This window comes from Leucopleurus acutus (genome assembly GCF_964270905.1).
Source record: "Leucopleurus acutus genome assembly, chromosome: 8".
In the NCBI taxonomy this organism is placed as follows: Eukaryota; Metazoa; Chordata; class Mammalia; order Artiodactyla; family Delphinidae; genus Leucopleurus; species Leucopleurus acutus.
Genome location: NC_139151.1, coordinates 82,994,645 through 83,006,976, shown reverse-complemented (window position 1 = coordinate 83,006,976; position 12,332 = coordinate 82,994,645). Strand labels below are relative to the sequence as shown.

Here is a 12,332-nt window from a genome sequence, read left to right as displayed (position 1 = left end):
GTTACCAGAGGTGGAGAGTAGGGGTAGGGGGAATTGGATGAAGGCAGTCAAAAGTTTCAAACTTCTACTTATAAGATAAATAAGTACTGGGGATGTAATTTACAACATGATAAATAAAATCAACACTGCTGTATGTTATATATGAAAATTGCTAAGAGCATAAATCCTATGAGTTCTCATCACAAGGAAAAAAATTTTTTTCTATTACTTTAATTTTGTATCTACATGAGATCATGAATGTCCACTAAACTTATTGTGCTAATCATTTCATGATCGTATTAAGTCTAATGATTGTGCTGTACACCTTAAATTTATACAGTGCTGTATGTCAATTATATCTCAATAAAACTGAAAGAAAAACTAGCCCATTTAAGGATGAAATTATACCAATCTTACAAGTAATCTTTCAGAAAAAAGGAAAAACTGGAAAGAAATACTTCAGAACTCATTTTATAATGCCATAATTACTTTGATACCAAAACTAGGCCAAGACATCACAGGAAAAGAAAGCTACAGACTAATATGCCTCATGAACATTTATGAAAATAATTTCTAAAATATCCAACCAAAACTCATTAGTATATAAGAAAGAATAATATGATATACTATGATTAAGTGGGGTTTATCACAGATATGCCAAGTTGGTTTTTTATTTTAAAAATCACTGTACCGGAGGACGAAGGGAAGATGGTGGAAGAGTAAGACGTGGAGATCACCTTCCTCCCCACAGATACACCAGAAATACATCTACACGTGGAACAACTCCTATAGAACACCTACTGAACGCTGGCAGAAGACCTCAGACCTCCAAAAAGGCAAGAAACTCCCCCACGTACCTGGGTAGGGCAAAAGAAAAAAGAATAAACAGAGACAAAAGGATAGGGACGGGACCTGCACCAGTGGGAGGGAGCTGTGAAGGAGGAAAGGTTTCCACACACTAGAATCTCTTCGCGGACGGAGACTGTGGGTGATGGAGGGGGAAAGCTTCGAAGTCTCGGAGGAGAGCTCAGCAACAGGGGTGCGGAGGGCAAAACGGAGAGATTCCCACACAGAGGATCAGTGCCGACCCGCACTCACCAGCCCAAGAGGCTTGTCTGCTCACCCGCCAGGGCGGGCAGAGCTGCGAGCTGAGGCTTGGGCTTCTGTCAGAGCGCAGGGAGAGGACTGGGCTTGGCGGCGTGAACACAGCCTGCAGGGGGTTAGTGCACCACGGCTAGCCAGGAGGGAGTCCGGCGAAAAGTCTGGACCTGCTGAAGAGGCAAGAGACTTTTCCTTCCCTCTTTGTTTCCTGGTGCGCGCGGAGAGGGGATTAAGAGCGCTGCTTAAAGGAGCCCCAGAGAGGGCGCGAGCCGCGGCTAAAAGTGCGGACCCCAGAGATGGGCAAGAGACACTAAGGCTGCTGCTGCCGCCACCAAGAAGCCTGTGTGCGAGCACAGGTCACTATCCACACCCCACTTCCGGGGAGCCTGTGCAGCCCGCCACTGCCAGGGTCCCGGGATCCAGGGACAACTTCCCCGGGAAAACGCACATGCTCGCCCCACACTCCGTGCCCCTCTCCCTCCCCACCCCTGGCCTGAGTGAGCCAGAGTCCCCGAAGCAGCTGCTCCTTTAACCCCGTCCTGTCTGAGCGAAGAACAGACGCCCTCCGGCGACCTACACGCAGAGGTGGGGCCAAATCCATATCTGAGCCCCTGGGAGCTGTGAGAACAAAGAAGAGAAAGGGAAATCTCTCCCAGCAGCCTCAGAAGCAGCAGATTAAAGATCCACAATCAACTTGATGTATCCTGCCTCTGTGGAATACATGAATAAAAAACGAATCATCCCAAATTGAGGAGGTAGACTCTGAGAGCAAGATTTATGATTTTCCCCCCTTTTCCTCTTTTTGTGAGTGTGTATGTGTATGCTTTTGTGTGAGATTTTGTCTGTATAGCTTTGCATCCACTATTTGTCCTAGGGTTCTACCTGTCCGTTGTTTTTTATAAATTTTTTTCTTAACATTTTAATAACTTTATTTTATTTTACTTTATCTTCTTTCTTTCATTCTTTCTTTCCTTCCTTCCTTCCCTCCTTTAGACAATGAATCACCCTAAATTGAGGACGTGGACTTTGAGAGCAAGATTTATGATTTTTTCCCCTTTTCCTATTTTTGTGAGTGTGTATGCTTCTGTGTGTGATTTTGTCTGTGTAACTTTGCTTCCACCATTTGTCCTAGGGTTCTATCCATCCATTATGTGTTTTTAATTTTTTTTCTTAATAATTATTTTTTATTTTAATAACTTTATTATATTTTATCTTACTTTATTTTATTTAACTTTATCTTCTTTCTTTCTTTTTTTCCTTCCTTCCCTCCTTCCTTCCTCCCTCCCTCCCTTTCTTTCTTTCTTTCTTTTTCTTTCTTCCTTCCTACTTCTACTAATTCTTTCTTTCTACTTTTTCTCCCTTTTATTCTGAGCCGTGTGGATGAAAGGCTCTTGGTGCTGCGGCCAGAGGAGTCAGTCCTGTGCCTCTGAGGTGGGAGAGCCAACTTCAGGACACTGGTCCACAAGAAACCTCCCAGATCCACATAATATCAAACAGCAAAAAACTCCCAGAGATCTCCATCTCAACACCAGCACCCAGCTTCACTCAACGACCAGCAAGCTACAGTGCTGGACACCCTATGCCAAACAACAAGCAAGACAGAAACACAACCCCACCCATTAGCAGAGAGGCTGCCTAAAATCATAAGTCCACAGACACCACAAAACACACAAGACGTGGACCTGCCCACCAGAAAGACAAGATCCAGCCTCATCCACCAGAACACAGGCACTAGTCCCCTCCACCAGGAAGCTTACACAACCCACTGAACCAACTTTAGCCACTGCGGACAGACAACAAAAACAACGGGAACTACGAACCCGGGGCCTGCAAAAAGGAGACCCCAAACAGAGTAAGATAAGCAAAATGAGAAGACAGAAAAACAGAGCAGATGAAGGAGCAAGACAGACCTAACAAATGAAGCGGAAATAGGCAGTCTACCTGAAAAAGAATTCAGAATAATGAGAGTAAAGATGATCCAAAATCTTGGAAATAGAATAGACAAAATGCAAGAAACATTTAACAAGGACCTAGAAGAACTAAAGATGAAACAAGCAACGATGAACAACACAATAAATGAAATTAAAAATACTCTAGATGGGATCAAAAGCAGAATAACTGAGGCAGAAGAGCGGATAAGTAATCTGGAAGATAAAATAGTGGAAATAACTACTGCAGAGCAGAATAAAGAAAAAAGAATGAAAAGAACTGAGGACAGAACTCTGGGACAACATTAAACGCACCAACATTCGAATTATAGGGGTTCCAGAAGAAGAAGAGGAAAAGAAAGGGACTGAGAAGATATTTGAAGAGATTACAGTTGAAAACTTCCCTAATATGGGAGAGTAAATAGTTAATCAAGTCCAGGAAGCACAGAGAGTCCCATACAGGATAAATTCAAGGAGAAACACACCAAGACATATATTAATCAAACTGTCAAAAATTAAATACAAAGAAAACATATTAAAAGCAGCAAGGGAAAACAACAAATAACACACAAGGGAATCCCCATAAGGTTAACAGCTGATCTTTCAGCAGAAACTCTGCAAGCCAGAAGGGACTGGCAGGACATATTTAAAGTGATGAAGTAGAAAAACCTGCAACCAAGATTACTCTACCCAGCAAGGATCTCATTCAGATTTGATGGAGAAATTAAAACCTTTACAGACAAGCAGAAGCTGAGAGAGTTCAGTACCACCAAACCAGCTTTATGACAAATGCTAAAGGAACTTCTCTAGGCAAGAAACACAGGAGAAGGAAAAGACCTACAATAACGAGCCCAAAACAATTAAGAAAATGGGAATAGGAACATACATATCGATAATTACCTTAAATGTAAATGGACTAAATGCTCCCACCAAAAGACACAGATTGGCTGAATGGATACAAAAACAAGACCCATATATATGCTGTGTACAAGAGACCCACTTCAGACCTAGAGACTCATACAGACTGAAAGTGAGGGGATGGAAAAAGATATTCCATGCAAATGGAAATCAAAAGAAAGCTGGAGTAGCAATTCTCATATCAGGCAAAATAGACTTTAAAATAAAGAATATTAGAAGAGACAAAGAAGGACACTATATAATGATCAAGGGATCGATCCAAGAAGAAGATATAAAAATTTTAAATATTTATGCACCCAACATAGGAGCACCTCAATACATAAGGCAAATGCTAACAGCCATAAAAGGGGAAATCGACAGTAACACATTCATAGTAGGGGACTTTAACACCCCACTTTCACCAATGGACAGATCATCCAAAATGAAAATAAATAAGGAAACACAAGCTTTAAATGATACATTAAACAAGATGGACTTAATTGATATTTATAGGACATTCAATTCAAAAACAACAGAATACACATTTTTCTCAAGTGCTCATGAAACATTCTCCAGAATAGATCACATCAAGCGTTGGGTCACAAATCAAGCGTTGGTAAATTTAAGAAAACTGAAATTGTATGAAGTATCTTTTCCGACCATAACGCTATGAGACTAGATATCTATTACAGGAAAAGATCTGTAAAAAATACAAACACATGGAGCCTAAATAATACACTGCTTAATAACGAGGTGATCACTGAAGAGATCAAAGAGGAAATCAAAAAATACCTAGAAACAAATGACAATGGAGACACGAGGACTCAAAACCTATGGGATGCAACAAAAGCAGCTCTAAGAAGGAAGTTTATAGCAATACAATCCTACCTTAAGAAACAGGAAACGTCTGGAATAAACAAACTAACCTTGCACCTAAAGCAATTAGAGAAAGAACAAAAAAAACCCAAAGTTAGCAGAAGGAAAGAAATAAAGATCAGAGCAGAAATAAATGAAAAAGAAATGAAGGAAACGATAGCAAAGATCAATAAAACAAAAAGCTGGTTCTTTGAGAAGATAAAGAAAATTGATAAACCATTAGCGAGACTCATCAAGAAAAAAAGGGAGAAGACTGAAATCAATAGAATTAAAAATGAAAAAGGAGAAGTAACAACTCACACTGCAGAAATACAAAGGATCATGAGAGGTTACTGCAAGCAACTATATGCCAATAACCTGGACAACCTGGAAGAAATGGACAAATTCTTAGAAATGCACAACCTGCCAAGACTGAATCAGGAAGAAATAGAAAATATGAACAGACAAAATCACAGGTAATGAAATTGAAACTGTGATTAAAAATCTTCCAACAAACAAAAGCCCAGGACCAGATTGCTTCACAGGCGAATTCTATCAAACATTTAGAGAAGAGTTAACACTTATGCTTCTGAAACTCTTCCAAAATATAGCAGAGGGAGGAACACTCCCAAACTCATTCTATGAGGCCACCATCACCTTGATACCAAAACCAGGCAAGGATGTCACAAAGAAAACTACAGGCCAATATCACTGATGAACGTAGATGCAAAAATCCTCAACAAACTACAAGCAAACAGAATCCAACAGCACATTAAAAGGATCATACACCATGATCAAGTGGGGATTATTCCAGGAATCCAAGGATTCTTCAATATATGCAAATCAATCAATGTGATACACCATATTAACAAATTGAAGGGGAAAAACCATATGATCATCTCAACAGATGCAGAGAAAGCTTTTGACAAAATTCAACACCCATTTATGATAAAAACCCTGCAGAAAGTAGGCACAGAGGGAAGTTTTCTCAACATAATAAAGGCCATATATGACAAACCCACAGCCAACATCGTCCTCAATGGTGAAAAACTGAAAGCATTTCCACTAAGATCAGGAACAAGACAAGGTTGCCCACTCTCACCACTCTTATTCAACATAGTTTTGGAAGTTTTAGCCACAGCAATCAGAGAAGAAAAGGAAATAAAAGGAATCCAAATCGGAAAAGAAGAAGTAAAGCTGTCACTGTTTGCACATGACATGATATTATACATAGAGAATGCTAAAGATGCTACCAGAAAACTACTAGAGCTAATCAATGAATTTGGTAAAGTAGCAGGATACAAAATTAATGCACAGAAATATCTGGCATTCCGATACACTAATGATGAAAAATATGAAAGTGAAATCAAGAAAACACTCCCATTTACCATTGCAACAAAAAGAATAAAATATCTAGGAATAAACCTACCCAAGGAGACAAAAGACCTGTATGCAGAAAATTATACGGCACTGATGAAAGAAATTAAGGATGATACAAATAGATGGAGAGATATACCATGTTCTTGGATTGGAAGAATCAACATTGTGAAAATGACTCTACTACCCAAAGCAATCTACCGATTCAATGCAATCCCTATCAAACTACCACTGGCATTTTTCACAGAACTAGAACAAAAAATTTCACAATTTGTATGGAAACACAAAAGACCCCGAATAGCCAAAGCAATCTTGAGAACGAAAAACGGAGCTGGAGGAATCAGGCTCCCTGACTTCAGACTATACTACAAAGCTACAGTAATCAAGACAGTACGCACTGGCACAAAAACAGAAATATAGATAAATGGAACACTACAGAAAGCCCAGAGATAAACCCACACACATATAGTCACGTTATCTTTGAAAAAGGAGGCAGGAGTATACAGTGGGGTAAGGACAGCCTCTTCAATAAGTGCTGCTGGGAAAACTGGACAGGCACATGTAAAAGTATGAGATTAGATCACTCCCTAACACCATATACAAAAATAAGCTCAAAGTGGATTAAAGACCTAAATGTAAGGCCAGAAACTATCAAACTCTTAGAGGAAAACATAGGCAGAACACTCTATGACATAAATCACAGCAAGATCCTTTTTGACCCACCTCCTAGAGAAATGGAAATAAAAACAAAAATAAACAAATGGGACCTAATGTAACTTAAAAAGCTTTTGCACAGCAAAGGAAACCATAAACAAGACCAAAAGACAAGCCTCAGAATGGGAGAAAATATTTGCAAATGAAGCAACTGACAAAGGATTAATCTCCAAAATTTATAAGCAGCTCATGCAGCTCAATAACAAAAAAACAACACAATCCAAAAATGGACAGAAGACCTAAATAGACATTTCTCCAAAGAAGATATACAGACTGCCAACAAACACATGAAAGAATGCTCAACATCATTAATCATTAGAGAAATGCAAATCAAAACTACAATGAGATATCATCTCACACCAGTCAGAATGGCCTTCATCAAAAAATCTACAAACAATAAATGCTGGAGAGGGTATGGAGAAAAGGGAACACTCTTGCACTGCTGGTGGGAATGTGATTTGGTACAGCCACTATGGAGAACAGTATGGAGGTTCCTTAAAAAACTACAAATAGAACTACCATATGACCCAGCAATCCCACTACTGGGCATATACCCCGAGAAAACCATAATTCAAAAAGAGTCATGTACCAAAACGTTCATTGCAGCACTATTTACAATAGCCAGGAGACAGAAGCAACCTAAGTGTCCATCATCGGATGAATGGATAAAGAACATGTGGCACATATATACAATGGAATATTACTCAGCCATAAAAAGAAACGAAATTGAGCTATTTGTAATGAGGTGGATAGACCTAGAGTCTGTCATACTGAGTGAAGTAAGTCAGAAAGAGAAAGACAAATACCGTATGCTAACACATATATATGGAATTTAAGAAAAAAAAATGTCATGAAGAACCTAGGGGCAAGACAGGAATAAAGACACAGACCTACTAAAGAATGAACTTGAGGATATGGGGAGGGAGTAGGGTAAGTTGCGACAAAGCGAGAGAGAGGCATGGACATATATACACTACCAAACGTAAGGTAGACAGCTAGTGGGAAGCAGCCGCATAGCACAGGGAGATCAGCTCGGTGCTTTGTGACCGCCTGGAGGGGTGGGATAGGGAGGTTGGGAGGGAGGGAGACGCAAGAGGGAAGAGATATGGGAACATATGTATATGTATAACTGATTCACTTTGTTATAAAGCAGAAACTAACACACCATTGTAAAGCAATTAGACTCTAATAAAGATGTAAAAAAAAAACCCACCAAAATAATAAATAAATAAATAAATAAAAATCACTGTACCATAATGACATATTAAAAAAGTAAAACCATATGATCATTTCAATAGACACACAAAAAATTTGACAAAATTCAACAATAATTCATAATACAAACTCTTGGCAAATTAGGAATAAAATGAAACCTCTGCAACCTGATAAATGGTATCTATAATAAACTTACAGGTAACAGAATGGTAAGATGGAATGCTTTCTTCCTGATACTAGGAACAAAGAAAGTGTGTTCACTCTCACCACTTGTAATCAATATTGCTCAGAAGGTCTGAAGCATATAATAAACCATGAAAAAGAAATGAAAGGCATACAGATTGGAAAAGATGATGTAAAACAGTCTTTATTTGAAAACATTATCACATATGTAGGAAATGTTAAGCAATCTACCAAAAAGCTAGTAGGACTAACAAGCCAAGTCTATCAGGGTTGTAGCATGTAAAGTCAATATATAAAAATCACTGTTCCTCTACAAACTAGTAACAAACATTAGAAACTAAAATTTTATAAATTCCATTTTAATTGATTCCAAAACCATGAAATATTTTGAATAAATTTAACAAAATATGTGCATGAACTACCTCCGAATTGAAAAGTATAAAACATTCTGAGAGTAAGTATAAAAAACCCTAAATAAATGGAGTGATATATCATGGTCATGGGATGGAAGACTCAAATCTTTCCATATTAATCTATACATTTAATGTAATGTCAGTGTAAGCCCCAGTAAGCTTTTTGGAGAAACTGACAAGCTAATTCTAAATTTACATAGAAATTCAAAGGTCCTAGGTAACCAAATGAATTTGAAAAAGATCACAGTTGGAAGACATACCATCTGATGTTAAGACTTATTATAAAGCTGTAACAATCCATGCAATATAGATTTGACCAAAGGCTATAAATATAAATGAATGTAAAAGAATAGAGACCAGAAATAAACCCACATAACTGATTCTTGACAAAGGTGGAGAAATAATTCTTTTTCAACAAATGGTCTTGGAATAACTGGATACTCATATGCGAAAACCAACAAAATCCTCAATCTTACCTCATACTACACTCAATCAAAAAAGAAAAAAAATTTGCAGGTGGGGGGAAGAGGGATAAATTAGGAGTTTGGGATTAACAGATACATACTACTATATATAAAATAGATACACAACAAGGACCTACTGTATAGCACAGGAAACTATATTCAATAGCTTGTAATAACCTATAATGGAAAAGAATCTAAAAAAGTATGTATACATATATATATATCTGGATCACTTTGCTGTACAACTGAAACTAACACGACATTGAAAATCAGCTATACTTCAATTGGGAAAAAAAAGCAAAAAGAAACAAGCAAACAAGAAAATTTCAATCTTATCTCATACTACTACTCAAATATTATGCTGAAATGAATCACAAAACTAAAAATAGAAGGTAAAACAATAAAACTACTAGGAAAAAACAGGGAAAATTTTTGCAACCTTGGAGTAGACAAATATTTCTTAAATAAGACAGGAAAGCATGTGCCACAATAGAAAAAAATGGATAACTTGAAGTGCATAAATATTTTAAATATTTTCTTTTGAAAAGACACCAATAAGAAGATGAAAAGGCAAGCTACAGAGAGAAAATACTTGCAATACACATATCTTGGACAGTTTTTTTTTGTAACAGACAAAAACCTGGAAGTAACTTAAATGTCCATCAACCAGTGAATGGAAAAACAAATGGTACATTCACAAATGAAATAATACTCAATAACAAAATAACCGGACTACTGATATATAGGCAACAACATAGATGAATCTCAAAATCACTAAGCTAAGTGAAAAAAGCCAGACACAAAAAGTGTGTATGGTAAGATTGCCTTCACGTGGTATTCTAAAGAAAGCAGAACTAAACTCTAGTGATAGAAAGATGTTAGGTGCTTGGGGGCCAGGGAACATTTTGGGCATGAGGATGTTTGGGGGGGATGATGGAAATATTTTATATCTTGATTGTTGTGTGATTACATGAGTATATACATTTGTAAAAACTCACTAAAATATATACTTAAAATGGGTCTATTTTATTGTATGTAAATTATAATTCAGTAAAGGTGGTTTATGAAAACAATTTCCTATGGCGTAACTAAAATACTATGTGGTAGCTTGTATGTAAACCTTTTCAGCACAGAATATTAGAGCAAATCCACGATCAAAAGTATAGTAGATTTACATGAAGATTAATTTTATATATTAAAGAACATAGCCAGTTCTTTAATACTACCTACCACAAAGTTAAAATCTATAAGTCTAAAAGACACAAAATGGGCTTGATTAGGATTTAGGAGCATTTTATGAAAGTTTTTGTGCACAAAGGAAAAGAAAAATGCTTTCAACACCTCTGCATGGTTTACAGTCAACAGGTGGAAAAGCCAGCAGAGACAAGTGGATGAGATGACCAGCACTGCCTACGGATCATTACAGCTATGACAATGGAAAAAATACTCATTTTATATAAATAAGAATTTGTCTCTGTTAAACTTTAGAAAGTCATGTTTAAAAAAAGAATTGGGGCTTCCCTGGTGGCGCAGTGGTTGAGAGTCCCCCTGCCGATGCAGGGGACACGGGTTCGTGCCCCGGTCCGGGAAGATCCCACATGCCGCAGAGCGGCTGGGCCCGTGAGCCATGGCCACTGAGCCTGCGCGTCTGGAGCCCGTGCTCCGCAACGGGAGAGGCCACAACAGTGAGAGGCCCGGGTACCGCAAAAAAAAAAAAAAAAAAAAGAATTGATTTTATCTTAAATAATTACTATTAAATCAGTTTACAAAAGCAACCATATAAACCAAGGTCATTATAAATCAATGATGTAAGAAACAAATCTGATAGTAAAAATTTTAACTTCTGAGGTTGATATTTTTACAACATGGAAAATTTTAATTTTTAGAAATTCACCTGCCATCCATTACACTCATAGAATTATTGCTAAAATTTGTTGTATTTCCTTTTAGCACTTTTTCTGTAGATATTTTCTCTTATGGTTATAATTATTATTATTTTCCATGTGAGTACCTCATCCATTTTTTTCTGTTTTTATATATATATTTTTTTTCAATTAATTTTTATTGGAGTATAGTTGCTTTACAATGTTGTGTTAGTTTCTACTGTACAGCAAAGTGAATCAGCTATACATATATCCCCTCTATTTTGGATTTCCTTCCAATTTAGTATTTTATTGAAGTATAGCTGATTTACAATGTTGTATTAATTTCTGCTGTACAGCAAAGTGATTCAGTTATACATATATACATTCTTTTTAAAATTCTTTTCCATTATGGTTTATCACAGGATATTGAATATAGTTCCCTGTGCTATACAGTAAGATGGTTACAATTATTACTGAATTTTGTATCCAACTTTTTTCTCTTGATCTCACAAGTCACAGTCTTGTAACTATGATGTTTAAGAGTGCATAATACTCCAGTAAATTTGTGTACCATAATTTACAATACTTAAGTCATTCCCCCTCTATGGACTTTTCATGCCACTTTCAGACTTTTGTTACTATTAAATACAGAAGCACGAAAGTGCCTCAACTCCCACGTGTCCAAGGCAGAACTCAGAAACTCATTATTTTCTTCCATCAAATGTGGTCCTCCTTCTGTTTTTAGAAAATTAGGATTTATTCTTAATACCTCTTCTCTCTCTCTCTCTCTCACCAATACACCCTTCTCCCCATGCCTAAAATCCTGTTAAATTTATTTTCAGAGTATTTTTGGAATTGTTCACTTCGCTCCACGACAATGTCTCTCCCCTAGCTTTGCTACCAACAACTCTTTCCTAGATGATTGCAATTTCCTCTTACTTCTTTGCATCCACTCAAATCCTCCTTCAATTTAGCAGTGAGCTTTTCAAAATACAAACCTGATCATGTCACTTCCCTACTTAAAACCTTTCAGTGTTTTCTCATTGCTCCTTGCAGAAAGAACTAAATCCTTTAGCATGGTCTACAGGCTCTGCATGGTTGTGGCCAAAGAGGAGGGTTTAATGTGCAAAAATAAAAATACTTGTTGTAATAATGTACATGATTATTGTTTTCCCTTTAAAATGTACATGATTGTCATTTAACAACTTTTCAGTAAAGAAAAAAGTAAACCTAAACTATTTAACTAGAAAAATAAAAATAATTATTTGTAAAATTGAGGACACGTATTATAATACTCAGTAGGGAATAAAATATACAGATAAGTACTACATAAACTATGGA

The 12,332-nt window shown here is 37.1% G+C and overlaps 1 protein-coding gene across 1 annotated transcript in view; it reads right to left on the bottom strand.

The window, feature by feature from the left end:
• ELP4 (elongator acetyltransferase complex subunit 4) overlaps window positions 1-12,332 on the bottom strand; it is a 241,249-nt gene that overhangs the window by 203,925 nt on the left and 24,992 nt on the right. The window lies entirely within an intron of this gene.